General features: G+C 48.8%; 1 long non-coding RNA gene across 2 annotated transcripts; it reads left to right on the forward strand.

The window, feature by feature from the left end:
• Positions 1 to 197: 197 nt before the first annotated feature.
• On the forward strand, positions 198 to 8,118 carry LOC143784635 (uncharacterized). 2 transcript variants are annotated; one of them, XR_013217854.1, is made up of 3 exons: positions 198 to 280; positions 6,669 to 6,918; positions 7,203 to 8,118. It is a non-coding gene; the product is annotated as an uncharacterized LOC143784635 (long non-coding RNA). The 2 variants fall into 2 exon arrangements; XR_013217855.1 differs by lacking the exon at positions 7,203 to 8,118 and adding an exon at positions 1,982 to 2,076 and having other exon boundaries at positions 247 to 280; positions 6,669 to 7,104.
• The last annotated feature ends 6,820 nt before the right edge of the window (positions 8,119 to 14,938 follow it).

Genomic DNA, 14,938 nt, shown 5'->3' on the forward strand with positions numbered 1-14,938 from the left:
GGACATAAGAAGGGCGGAGCTACATCGTGAGGACACGCCCTGCGGCTGTACAGTACTGCGGCGTCTTCCCCGCACTGATCATAACAGGGGAGGGGCAGTGACGTACGGACACGCCCACTGCGAGGAATCCTAACAATCGCGGCCTTAGCAGCACGCCCATGGGCGGAGCCTTCATAGTGTATGTGTGGGTGGGGGGCGGGAAGGAGGAGCCACGGGGCAGGACACGCCCGTAATATCCGGGTGTAAGGAAAACCTGTTTGCTGAGCGTGCATGTGGGAAGGTGAGACGGAAACCTGGCTGAGCGTGCATTTGTATGGGGAGGGAGGTCAGGAGGAATAGCTGTGTGCTGAGCGTGCATGTGTATGGGGAGGGAGGTTAGGAGGAATAGCTGTGTGCTGAGCGTGTATGGGGAGGGAGGTCAGGAGGAATAGCTGTGTGCTGAGCGTGCATGTGTATGAGGAGGGGGGTCAGGAGGAATAGCTGTGTGCTGAGCGTGCATGTGTATGGGGGAGGGGGTCAGGAGAAATAGCTGTGTGCTGAGCGTGCATGTGTATGAGGAGGGGGGTCAGGAGGAATAGCTGTGTGCTGAGCGTGCATGTGTATGGGGGAGGGGGTCAGGAGGAATAGCTGTGTGCTGAGCGTGTATGGGGAGGGGGGTCAGGAGGAATAGCTGTGTGCTGAGCGTGCATGTGTATGGGGGAGGGGGTCAGGAGGAATAGCTGTGTGCTGAGCGTGCATGTGTATGGGGGAGGGGGTCAGGAGGAATAGCTGTGTGCTGAGCGTGCATGTGTATGAGGAGGGGGGTCAGGAGGAATAGCTGTGTGCTGAGCGTGCATGTGTATGAGGAGGGGGTCAGGAGAAATAGCTGTGTGCTGAGTGTGCATGTGTATGAGAAGGGGGGTCAGGAGGAATAGCTGTGTGCTGAGCGTGCATGTGTATGGGGGAGGGGGTCAGGAGAAATAGCTGTGTGCTGAGCGTGCATGTGTATGGGGGAGGGGGTCAGGAGGAATAGCTGTGTGCTGAGCGTGTATGGGGAGGGGGGTCAGGAGGAATAGCTGTGTGCTGAGCGTGCATGTGTATGGGGGAGGGGGTCAGGAGGAATAGCTGTGTGCTGAGTGTGCATGTGTATGAGGAGGGGGGTCAGGAGGAATAGCTGTGTGCTGAGCGTGCATGTGTATGGGGGAGGGGGTCAGGAGGAATAGCTGTGTGCTGAGTGTGTATGGGGGAGGGGGTCAGGAGGAATAGCTGTGTGCTGAGCGTGTATGGGGAGGGGGGTCAGGAGGAATAGCTGTGTGCTGAGCGTGCATGTGTATGGGGGAGGGGGTCAGGAGGAATAGCTGTGTGCTGAGCGTGCATGTGTATGCGGGAGGGGGTCAGGAGGAATAGCTGTGTGCTGAGCGTGCATGTGTATGGGGGAGGGGGTCAGGAGGAATAGCTGTGTGCTGAGCGTGTATGGGGGAGGGGGTCAGGAGGAATAGCTGTGTGCTGAGCGTGTATGGGGGAGGGGGTCAGGAGGAATAGCTGTGTGCTGAGCGTGCATGTGTATGGGGGAGGGGGTCAGGAGGAATAGCTGTGTGCTGAGCGTGCATGTGCATGTGTATGGGGGAGGGGGTCAGGAGGAATAGCTGTGTGCTGAGCGTGCATGTGTATGGGGGAGGGGGTCAGGAGGAATAGCTGTGTGCTGAGCGTGCATGTGTATGGGGGAGAGGGTCAGGAGGAATAGCTGTGTGCTGAGCGTGCATGTGTATGGGGGAGGGGGTCAGGAGGAATAGCTGTGTGCTGAGCGTGCATGTGTATGGGGGAGGGGGTCAGGAGGAATAGCTGTGTGCTGAGCGTGCATGTGTATGGGGGAGGGGGTCAGGAGGAATAGCTGTGTGCTGAGCGTGCATGTGTATGAGGAGGGGGTCAGGAGGAATAGCTGTGTGCTGAGCGTGCATGGGGGAGGGGGTGTGAATACTGCTGATCCTTCTATGTGCTGTAGATGGAACTGTTCAATCACAGTTAAATATTACCCTGTGGGGTGGAAACTGCCAGCAAATCAAAGGTTAATAATGTTCCCTCCGCACCTGGAGCACGGTGGGTGTGCTGATTTTTCTCGGTGGGTGTGCTGATTTTTCTCGGTGGGTGTGCTGATTTTTCTCGGTGGGTGTGAGCGGCTGAGGCCTGGAGCTGCTGCTTCTCCATTTCTCAACTTTGTGAGTTTTGCCGCCTTTTTTTGTTTATAAAACAAAAAACAAACATTCAAAATGTATCAGATGCTGCAGTGTCCGGAGATACACTGTGTTAGTTTTTTAACGTTCTATGTTACATTCTGGGGGGGAAAAAGGCATAGAAAGTTGAAGACTGCAGCCTGCGGACTTCTGACCCTCCTAAGCCTGAGGCTGCTCAGTGGCCGCGGCATCGGTCGTGCTGTCAATGTTCGCTGTGTTCTGCCGCTAAATCTCAGCACGGTGCAGGGGGATGAATCGCGCCCCTCATGGAACTGCGGCAAGAAAGTAGCACAAAATCCAATGTTTGGCGTAATTGTAAAGTGCTGCGGAATATGTTGGCGCTATATAAATAAAAATTATTATTATTGCTGGTGGCGCACCCTGGCAGGTGTCAACACGGCCACATCCACCTCCACTCTGCTGCAATGTGGCAGCACCATACTGCGGTCTCGGACCCCCGGCCTCAGCATTGTGACCCTACAAGGGGCTTCTCACCTGGGTCCTGTATACCAGAAGTGTCTGACATGAGGATTCCTCCTCTGCGACCCGCTCCTGCATTGATATCAGGGCCACATCTCTTACTGCAGACGAGACCCCACAATGGTACTAATAAACCAAAGCCCCCTAGTGAGCTGAGGCCGGATTCAGGGGTCTGTGAGGCTGAAGGTTGGCAGGACGCTGTGGGTTTCGGGGGGATTGTTGGAAACTCTGGGGAAACGGGTTTCAATTCAAAAGTTTAGTACGAGGCTCCAAAGTTTCTGGTGATGTCGCATTTTCCAGATTTGCTTGGGATTGCTGGGTTTAGAAGGCCACTGACCACTTGGGTAAAATGCTCCTCCACATCCCCCAGAGACGGCCCTGAGCTCTTATAAGTCTATGTTCACATGTTGCATTCTTGCAGCATTTATTTTGCAGGCAGAACCTGCTCTCCTGGCAGTAAAGTTGCTTATAAAAAGTCGGTTTTGCTGCGTTCTTTTAGTGCAGATCATATGTGTCATCTGTCTGCAGCCCACGTTTAGTAAAGTTCGTTTTATTCATCAAAAACTCATGGTGCTTTTATTTATTTTTTGTAGCGTTTTTTACTTTGTATGGTGAAAAAATGTTGCAAAAAGACTGATAGAATTGCCATGCCGCCGTTTTCCAATTCAGTCCGGAAAATAAGATCGAGCTTTTTCATGAGATTTCGCATATTAATCTGATAGTTTTTGCTGGTACTGGAAAAAGGAGCTTTAAATTAGCATTTAAAAAAAGGCAGCAGAAAAGGAACTGCAAAAACGCGACATGTGAACGTCGCCTGATTACAATAGAGAATTTCTAGTGCAGCAATATATCTGGGGTTCTATCTATGATGAGGGTAGTAGTTTCTGCATCAGGTATAGAAATGATAATGAAGCACAGAAGCCGACATGTTGGAGCAGGCGCTCGGCTGTCATCTGCGATGGTCCCCGTCACCTTAGGTCCCAAGTGAGAAGACAGCGAGCCTAAGGGTATGTGCACACGTTCCGGAATTTTCACGTTCTTTGCGCGTTTTTTCGCAATAAAAACGCATGAACGCTTAGATATGCATCCTATCATTTAGAATGCATTCCGCATTTTTTGTGCACACGATGCGTTTTTTTTCTGCAAAAAAAACCGCATTGCGGGAAAAGAAGCATCATGTTCATTCTTTTTGCGGATTTTTTGCGGATTTCCCATTGTTTTGGAGTGTCGGGAAAAAACGCAAAAAAATCCGCATAAAATCCACACAAAAAAGCGTAAAAATCCGTGCAAAAAAACGCATGCAGAATTCCTGCGGAAAACCTCAGGTTTATCTCAGGAAAATTCTGCATGCATTCCGGACGTGTGCACATACCCTTATACTGAGCTGACAGCGTCACACCTGGCCGGCGGGGTCCCCGGTGCTGCCATTATTACGCTCCTGTCTGCCGTCACTGCACAGATTTGCCTGCGTTATCCTGGATGATTTGACTACTACTTCGCATAGTGACCTCAGTGTTGTCCCTGACTGCAATCTGAGCTATTTTCCTCTGGTGTCTGCAAAATTAGGATAAAGGTTTTATGGAAATGATGTCGGCGTGTGAGGAGCCGTCAGATGCATTGGCCAGTATTTGGATAGTCACAAAGTCACCTCTGAGGGGGTAATAAAATCGCTTATTATGGCCTAACATTCTGGGAATTGTCTTCTGCGCAATTTCCCAATCTCATCATCTAGATGTTGATAAATCCATATCCCAATGATTCCTCACATGATATATAGCAGTTTATTACCCCTGCATACGTGTCCATTCTCCCTGAGGAACTTCTGGTGAAAGAGGACCCTGATAAAGTTGGCAAATCTCCCACCCAGAACCTGAACAGTTCTGATCCATCGCTTCCATGGGACCTCGGATGGTGGCACCAAGACCGTAGCAGCAGATACTTGAGAGATATTACCATCTTATAAAGTGACTGTCAGCGGGGACTTTAGGACCCCCACCGATCCTGAGAATAAAAGGGGCGCAGCGCTGGTTTAGTGCTGCATCCTATTCCCTGCGCAGCGGCGCTCCGTTCACCCGTCTGTGCAGAGAAATGCAGCGGAAAAGCATTTACTCTGCATTAGCCACCTTAAAGGGGTTGTCTGGGCATACGGTATTCATGACCTTGCCTTTAATGAAGGCTTGCTTCATTTTTAGAAACAAGCTGATCTACAGCTTTCAGCAGCAGCCGCTGCACCTTGTGCTGTTTCTGTACATTTTATACACGCGGCCGCCACTGTGGAATGATGGGGTGCAGGGTGTCAGACCCCCACTGATCTGGAGACTTAACCTTTAGTTTGGATATCAATAGTATGTCTGTCCAGCCAGTGTCTTTAATGTTATGGTTGTTGGTGCATATTATGTAAACACTGATACATGTCGATACATTGTAGCCATCCTTCCAATAGCTGTCTCCAGTTACGGCTGCATAGACTGTAGACATAATATACAGCTTATATCAGTGAACGTCTCCAACAATAATATGGTCAGAAAAAAAGGTCTGATTCTTTTCCTATGGACAGCGCCTCTCTGTGGTTACCGTATTTTTCGGACTATAAGATGCACCGGACCATAAGGCGCACCCCAAATTTGGGGTGAAAATTGCAGAAAAAAAGATTTTTTATAAGATGGGGGTCCGTCTTATTGTCCGAATTTCCAGTATCTTACCTGAGGGCTGGCGGTGGCAGAGCAGGGTCACAGGAGGCAAGGTGTCGGCAGAGGTGGGGTGATGCGGTACGGCGTGCACCTGAGCAGGGTCCCTTCCTGCTTAGGTGGGCGACGCCACGGCCTGGTGTCCATGGGAGGGTTGCAGCAGTGGTTACCGGCAGAGGTGCTGGGATGAGGAGGTGCTGGGATGAGGAGGTGCTGGGATGAGGAGGTGCTGGGATGAGGAGGTGCTGGGATGAGGAGGCGCAGTGAGAGGTATGGCATCAGAGGGGTCCCTTTCCCCGGTGAGGTGATGCCGCAGCCCGGTAAGCAGCAGAGCCGGGTGAATACTGTTGTTAGCGGTGGTGGCGGCCATCTTCCCGAGGCCGTGGGTGTGCAGATGAAGCGCTCTGCTTCCCGGGGCTTCAGGAAAATGGCCGCTGGGATGCCGCGCGCGCGCAGATGGAGATCGCGGCGGCCATTTTCCTGAAGCCAAGAACTTCAGGAAAATGGCCGCCGCGATCCCCATCTGCGCACGCGCGGCATCCCGGCGGCCATTTACCTGAAGCCCCGGGAAGCAGAGCGCTCCATCTGCGCACGCGCGGCCTCCGGAAGATGGCCGCCCCCACCGCTAACAGTAGTATTCACCCGGCTCTGCTGCTTACCGGGCTGCTGCATCACCTCACCGGGGAAAGGGACCCCGCTCACTGCGCCTCCTCATCCCCGCACGTCTGCCGCCACACCTCTGCCACCGTACCTCTGCCGCCACGGTAAGCCTGCATTGCGACTATTAGACGCACCCCCCATTTTCCCCCCTTTTTTGGGGGGGAAAAAGTGCGTCTTGTAGTCCGAAAAATACGGTATGTCTGTTATTGTATTCACTTAAATCAGGCCGAGCTGTGATCCCAGGAGATTCTGTATCTGAGAATGAAGTTATTATTTAACGGCCTTCAGCTCTAGCTCGAGCCTTGGCGATTTGTAGGGAGATGGCTCTTGTGGAAGCCTAGATAGGTCACCAAGGTCTTCTCCACCGTTATGTTTATAGTATCAGGCCATCAGGTTGCTTTTCTTCCTCTTCACCTTGTTCCTTCTATTCTTCCTTCCATGATGTCCTCCTCCAGTGACCGCTCTCTTCATATCATGTGTCCACAGTAGACAAGTCGTAGCTTGGTGATTCTTGCTTCCCGTGACATGTCTGACTTGATTTGTTCCAAAATTCCATGGTATTGATAACCTCCTTCTCCAGAACCACATTTTGAAGGTGTTGATCCTTCTGTCTTGATTCTTTATCGTCCAGGTGTCACATCCGTATGTATCCACGGAAAAGATCAGAGTATGTACGAGCCGTGTCTTCGTCACCAGTGAAATGTTCCTCGATTTGAAGATCTCGTCCAGTGTCTTCATTGCTGATTTGCCCATGACTATTATTGACTTCCGGTGTGGTCGCTGCATCTTGTGTGATCGTTGATCCGAGTAGGGTGAAGTCCTTTACAACTTCCAGTTCGTTGTCGTCCATCTCAAATGTGTCCTGGTCGTGCCGGGCAGTGGTCAGTATCTGTCTGCCTTGTGTTGAGCAGGAGTCCAATGTTCGGGCTTTCCATCCTGTCAGTAATACGTCCTTCATTCCATCTACACTTGTTGCTATCAACATTGTATCATCTGCGTATTTAAGATTGTTGATGGTTCGTCCAGCAATTCTGATTCAGCCCTCAATAATTGTGTAATCTATTATTAAGTTGTAAAGCGCTGCGGTATAAGTTGTAAAGCGCTGCGGAATATGTTGGCGCTATATAAATAAAATTATTATTATTATTATTATTATTATTTTCAGATTGCTGTATAATGAGGGTGACAGGAGGCTTTTATACAGACTTTGCATCGGAGCCCCAAGTTTAAAGGGATCCTGTCATCTGTTTCATACTGCCCGAACCACAGACACTGGCTGCGTCTACTTTGCAATGCTGTAGCGTTTCAGAGAAAATATGCTTAGAAATGCTGTCTTGGACAAGTAGTCTGAGGACAACTTCTCCCCGTCCCAATCACCTAGACTCACAGGTCCTATGTCTGTGTGTGTTTAGGTAGAGATCATTCAGGCGGGGAGAAGCCATCTAAGGTCCTGTCTCGGACTTGTCATCAGAGACGCACAGTCCCTGGACAGTTTTTCACAATGTTTGCTGTAATCAGAGCAACCAGTGATGATTCATGATCAGGTTCCACTGTTGCTTTGAGCACTGGGGTTCTGGGTTCAAATGTGGGTTTCCTCCGCATTCTCCGGTTTTCTCCCAGACTCCAAAGACATAATTATAGAGATTCTAGATTGTGAACCCCATTGGGGACAGTGATAATATCTGTAAAACGCTGCGGAATAGGATTGCACTGTATATAAATGAACATAATAAACATATAAATAATACAATTCCATTAACTCTGTGCTCAACTAAGTTTTGCTGTCCTACACCGCCACCTGCTGGTATGTATAGTGATTACAGATCACATCTAGCTACTGCAGTTCAAGATTTTTTTTTACTGCCAAGTTAGTTTGGAAATATCAGTCTAAAATCCACAGAAGATTGCAGCACTCCAACAATTAAGGCCCCGTCACACATAGCGAGATCGCTAGCGAGATCGCTGCTGAGTCACTAGTTTTGTGACGCAACAGCGACCTCAGTAGCGATCTCGCTATGTGTGACACGTACCAGCGACCAGGCCCCTGCTGCGAGATCGCTGGTCGTGTCGGAATGGCCTGGACCTTTTTTTGGTCGTTGAGGCCCCGCTGACATTGCTGAATCGGTGTGTGTGACACCGATCCAGCGATGTCTTCACTGGTAACCAGGGTAAACATCGGGTTACTAAGCGCAGGGCCGCGCTTAGTAACCCGATGTTTACCCTGGTTACCAGCGTAAATGTAAAAAAAAAAAAACAGTACATACTCACCATCTGATGTCCGTCAGGTCCCTCGCCGTCTGCTTCCTGCTCTGACTGAGATCCGGCCGTACAGTGAGAGCGCAGCACAGCAGTGACGTCACTGCTGCGCTCTGCTCTCACTGTACGGCGGCACTCAGTCAGAGCAGGAAGCAGACGGCAAGGGACCTGACGGACATCAGATGGTGAGTATGTACTGTTTGTTTTTTTTGGTAACCAGGGTAAACATCGGGTTACTAAGCACGGCCCTGCGCTTAGTAACCCGATGTTTACCCTGGTTACCCGGGTGCTGCAGGGGGACTTCGGCATCGTTGAAGACAGTTTCAACGATGCCGAAGTCGTTCCCCTGATCGTTGGTCGCTGGGGAGAGCGGTCTGTGTGACAGCTCCCCAGCGACCACACAGCGACTTACCAACGATCACGGCCAGGTCGTATCGCTGGTCGTGATCGTTGGTAAATCGCTATGTGTGACGGGGCCTTTAGATGCAAGAAAAAGCCCATAAATGTTTTCATCTCACATAAATAAATAAATAAATACATGATTATAAGGTGTCTCCGGTTAGAAATCAAGCATGTCGCTCAGCAATCTTCTATTTCTTTATTCTTCAAATGGTATGAAAAGTACAAAACCGCGCAGGGCAGGAGGTGCAGTGACAGTTATTTTGCGCTGTGTATTATCTTGTTTGTACCCGCAGATGTTTTAATGCCACGTTGAGAATAAACCTTTTGAGGGTTTAACCATAACTCCTAGCAGCACAACCGCTGTCTCGGGGATATATCTGATTGGTGTATGTGGTTCGGTGTGTCGGGTGTGGTGGGCCCCCAGGAGCGCTTCATTTGGTAATTATATCATTATATTGTTAAGTTATACACTTGTATTATTATCTTTTTTATTTATTGCTCGCATACCTGTACATGATCACTTGCACAATTGTAATAAGTATTGTTATATCATGGCTTGTATTATGATACCACTACTAATGGAGCCCCGACCTGGGTCGCCCACCTTTCTTCCTGTGCTATGGGTAGATACCCATTACTGATTATTACTTTTATGTTGGTTAATAAAGTTGATATGTAATTTTACTGGCCTTGTGTGAAGGTAGTTTCTTTGGTGCTTTGCTTATAATCCCTTCATGGTCTCATTCAGAGGATATAATTAGGTGGTGTTGGCTATGATCTGATAGCAGACCACATATTACCACCACATAGTGACCCAATAATACCACATACAGGTATTTTACACATATATACGCTCCTGTACTTTGCGTGTCCCTCCACCTCATTGTAGATTGTAAGCTCTCACGGGCAGGGTCTTATTGTGCTTTAATTATTGTTAACATTGTTACTTATGACTGTTGTGTATTAAACTGTAAAGCGTTGCAGAATATGTTGGCGCTATATAAAGATTATTATTACAGGGGACAAATATCAACACACCATGACCAGACTACATATTACCACCACAGTGACCAGATAATACCACATAAAAGGGACAAATATCGACACATCATGGCCGGACCACATATTACCACCACATAGTGACCAAATAATACCACATACGAGGAACATATACCGCCACACCGTGACCAGACCACATATTACCACCACATAGTGGCTGAAAACTACAATACTGATCATTGATAAAAAAACCCACAATACTAATATTACCATAAATGCCATTATACACAGGAGTTACCGTATATACTCGAGTATAAGCCGAGATTTTCAGCCCAAATTTTTGGGCTGAAAGTGCCCCTCTCGGCTTATACTCGAGTCATGATCGGTGGTGGGGTCGGCGGGTGAGCACTGTCATATACTTACCTGCTTCCGGGGCTCCTGTCGCTCCCCCTGCCCGTCCACGGTCTCCGGGTGCAGCAGCTCTTCCCCTGTTCAGCGGTCACGTGGGACCGCTTATTAGAGAAATGAATAGGCTGCTCCACCTCCCATAGGGGCGGAGCCGCCTATTCATTTCTCTAATGAAGCGGTGCCGGTGACCGCTGATAGAGGAAGAGGCTGCGGCACCGAAGACCAGCTGTCCGGGGGAAGGAGCGGGACGCCGGGAGCAGGTAAGTATCGCATATTCACCTGTCCTCGTTCCACACGCCGGGCGTCGCGCCATCTTCCCGGCGTCTCTCCTCACTGACTGTGCAGGTCAGAGGGCGCGATGACGCATATAGTGTGCGCGCCGCCCTCTGCCTGATCAGTCAGTGCAGAGAGACGCCGAGGAGCTGCAAGCAAGAGAGGTGAGTATGTGTTTTTTTTTTTATTATTGCAGCAGCAGCAATGGCACAGATTTATGTGGAGCATCTATGGGGCAATGGTGCAGAGCATTATATGGCAGAGCTATGGGGCAACGGTGCAGAGCACTATATGGCACAGCTATGGGACAATGGTGCAGAGCACTATATGGCACAGCTATGGGGCAACGGTGCAGAGCACTATATGGCAGAGCTATGGGGCAATGGTGCAGAGCATTATATATATGGCACAGCTATGGGGCAACGGTGCAGAGCACTATATGGCACAGCTATGGGGCAACGGTGCAGAGCACTATATGGCAGAGCTATGGGGCAATGGTGCAGAGCACTATATGGCAGAGCTATGGGGCAACGGTGCAGAGCATTATATATATATATGGCACAGCTATGGGGCAACGGTGCAGAGCACTATATGGCAGAGCTGTTGTGAATTTGGATTCTGGGCTCCCCCGGTGGCCGCTTGTGGAATTGGACTTGTCATCCTCTTTCCTGTTTCACCTGGTTCCATCAGTAGTGGGTGTCGCTATTTAAGCTCATTTCTCTGGTGGTTTCTTGCCGGTCAACAATGTTATCTGATGCCTCTCAGTGCTTGTTCCTGCTTCTAGACAACTACTAGATAAGTTGGACTTTTGTCCATGTTTTGTTTTGCCTATTTGTTCCAGTTCACAGCTGAAGTTTTGTTACTGTGTCTGGAAAGCTCTCGTTGATCAGGGATTGCTACTCTGGCGTTATGAGTTAATGCCAGAGTTTAAGGTAATCTCTGGATGGTGTTTTGTTAGTGTTTTTCTGCTGACCATGAAAGTATACTATCTGTCTTCTGCTATCTAGTAAGCGGACCTCAAATTTGCTAAGACTATTTTCCTGCTGCGTTTGTTGTTTCATCTGAACTCACCGTCATTATATGTGGGGGGCTACTGTCTTCTTTGGAATATTTCTCTAGAGGTGAGCCAGGTCTTATATTTCCCTCTGCTAGCTATTTAGGTCTTAGGCCAGAGCTGGGCATCTAGCGATAAATAGGAAATGCTACCTGGCTATTTCTAGTTGCGCGGCAGGCTTAGTTCATGGTCAGTATAGTTCCATCTTCCGAGAGCTTGTCCCTCTATAGGCTTGCTATGATCTCTGCCTGCAGAGATCATGACAGTTTGACCGGCCTATAAAGTGTTAAAGACCCAGGTTGAGAAAGGAGAGTTATAAGAAGTCTGCTGGAATTTTTTTTTTTTTTTTTTTCCTCCAGTCTGCCTTGCTGCAGTCTTTTTTCTCTCTCTCCTCCTAATCTCTGTATGCTCTGTGTGCACCTGACAATAATGGATCTCCAGAGTGTAACTGCGGGTTTGAATAATCTCATCACGAAAGTACAAAATTTACAAGATTTTGTGGTACATGCTCCGGTATCTGAGCCGAGAATTCCTTTGCCGGAGTTCTTCACAGGGAATAGAGCTAGCTTCCAGAATTTCCGAAATAATTGTAAGCTTTATTTGTCCCTGAAGTCTCGTTCAGCTGGAGACCCTGCTCAGCAGGTTAGGATTGTGATTTCCTTGCTCAGGGGTGACCCTCAAGATTGGGCCTTCTCATTGCCAGCAGGGGATCCTGCGTTACGCGATGTGGATGCGTTTTTTCTGGCCTTGGGCTTGCTTTATGAGGAACCTCATTTGGAACTTCAGGCAGAAAAAACTTTGATGGCACTATCTCAGGGGCAAGACGAAGCTGAAGTTTTCTGCCAAAAATTCCGTAAATGGTCTGTGCTTACTCAGTGGAATGAGTGCGCCTTGGCGGCAACTTTCAGAGAAGGTCTCTCTGATGCCGTTAAGGATGTTATGGTGGGGTTCCCTTTGCCTGCAGGTCTGAATGAGTCCATGACAATGGCTATTCAGATTGATAGGCGTCTGCGGGAGCGCAAACCGGTGCACCATCTGGCGGTGTCTATGGAAAAGACGCCAGAAAGTATGCAGTGTGATAGAATTCTGTCCAGGAGCGAGCGACAGAATTTTAGACGGAAGAATGGATTGTGTTTCTATTGTGGGGATTCTACTCATGTTATATCAGCATGCTCTAGGCGTACAAAGAAGCTTGATAAGTCTGTTTCCATTGGCACCATTCAGTCTAAGTTTATTTTGTCTGTAACCCTGATTTGCTCTTTGTCATCCATTGCCACGGACGCCTATGTTGACTCTGGCGCCGCTCTGAGTCTTATGGATTGGTCCTTTGCCAATCGTTGTGGTTTTGATTTAGAGCCTTTGGAGACTCTTATTCCTCTGAAGGGGATTGACTCCACCCCATTGGCTAATAATAAACCACAATACTGGACACAAGTAACCATGCGTATCAATCCGGATCACCAGGAGATTATTCGTTTCCTGGTGCTGTATAATTTACATGACGATTTGGTACTGGGATTGCCATGGTTGCAGTCTCACAACCCAGTCTTGGACTGGAGAGCAATGTCTGTGTTGAGCTGGGGATGTAAGGGTATTCATGGGGACGTACCTTTGGTTTCTATTTCGTCGTCCATTCCCTCTGAAGTCCCTGAGTTCCTCTCTGATTATCAAGACGTCTTTGACGAACCCAAGCTTGGGTCGTTACCTCCGCACCGTGAGTGCGATTGTGCCATAGATTTGATACCGGGTTGTAAATATCCAAAGGGTCGTTTGTTTAATTTGTCTGTGCCGGAACATGCTGCTATGCGGGAATATATAAAGGAGTCTTTGGAAAAGGGACATATTCGTCCATCTTCTTCTCCCTTGGGAGCTGGGTTTTTCTTTGTCTCAAAAAAAGACGGCTCTTTGAGACCATGTATTGATTATCGGCTTCTGAATAAGATCACTGTTAAGTATCAATACCCATTGCCATTGCTTACTGATTTGTTTGCTCGTATAGAGGGTGCTAAGTGGTTCTCTAAAATTGATCTTCGTGGGGCGTATAATTTGGTGCGGATCAGGCAGGGGGATGAGTGGAAGACCGCATTTAATACGCCCGAGGGCCACTTTGAGTATTTGGTCATGCCTTTTGGTCTTTCTAATGCCCCTTCAGTTTTCCAGTCTTTTATGCATGATATTTTCCGCGATTTTCTGGATAAATTTATGATAATATATCTGGATGATATTCTGATTTTTTCTGATGACTGGGACTCTCATGTCCAGCAGGTCAGGAGAGTTTTTCAGGTTCTGCGGTCTAATTCTTTATGTGTGAAGGGGTCTAAGTGCGTTTTTGGGGTCCAGAAAATTTCCTTTTTGGGGTATATTTTTTCTCCCTCTTCCATTGAGATGGATCCCGTCAAGGTGCAAGCTATTTGTGACTGGACTCAGCCCTCCTCTCTTAAGGGTCTTCAGAGATTTTTGGGCTTTGCCAACTTTTACCGCCGATTTATTGCTGGTTTTTCGGATGTCGTTAAACCACTGACTGATTTGACCAGACAAGGCGCTGATGTTGCTAATTGGTCCCCTCATGCTGTAGAGGCCTTTCAGGAGCTTAAGCGCCGTTTTGCCTCTGCCCCTGTGTTGCGTCAGCCTGATGTGAATCTGCCTTTTCAGGTTGAGGTTGACGCTTCGGAGATCGGAGCTGGGGCAGTGTTGTCGCAGAAAGGTTCCGACTGCTCCGTCATTAGGCCTTGTGCCTTCTTTTCTCGCAAATTTTCGCCCGCAGAGCGGAATTATGATGTTGGGAATCGGGAGCTTTTGGCCATGAAGTGGGCGTTTGAGGAGTGGCGCCATTGGCTCGAGGGGGCTAGGCATCAGGTGGTGGTATTGACTGACCACAAAAATTTGATTTATCTTGAGACTGCCAGACGCCTGAATCCTAGACAGGCGCGCTGGTCTTTATTTTTTTCTCGCTTTAATTTTGTGGTGTCGTACCTACCGGGTTCTAAGAATGTTAAGGCAGATGCCCTTTCTAGGAGTTTTGACCCGGACTCTCCTGGTAATTCTGAACCCACAGGTATCCTTAGGGAGGGAGTAATTTTGTCGGCCGTTTCTCCTGATCTGCGGCGGTCCTTGCAAGAGTTTCAGGCGGATAGACCGGATCGTTGTCCGCCTGATAGACTGTTTGTTCCGGATGATTGGACCAGCAGAGTCATCTCTGAGGTACATTCTTCTGCATTGGCAGGTCATCCCGGAATTTTTGGTACCAGGGATTTGGTGGCAAGATCCTTCTGGTGGCCTTCCCTGTCACGAGATGTGCGAGTCTTTGTGCAGTCATGTGACGTTTGTGCTCGGGCCAAGTCTTGTAGTTCTCGGGCTAGCGGACTGCTGTTGCCCTTGCCTATTCCTAAGAGGCCTTGGACACACATCTCGATGGATTTTATTTCAGATCTGCCTGTTTCCCAGAAGATGTCTGTCATCTGGGTGGTCTGTGACCGTTTCTCTAAAATGGTCCATTTGGTTCCTCTGCC

The sequence above is a fragment of the Ranitomeya variabilis genome, chromosome 7 (assembly GCF_051348905.1).
Source record: "Ranitomeya variabilis isolate aRanVar5 chromosome 7, aRanVar5.hap1, whole genome shotgun sequence".
In the NCBI taxonomy this organism is placed as follows: domain Eukaryota; kingdom Metazoa; phylum Chordata; class Amphibia; order Anura; family Dendrobatidae; genus Ranitomeya; species Ranitomeya variabilis.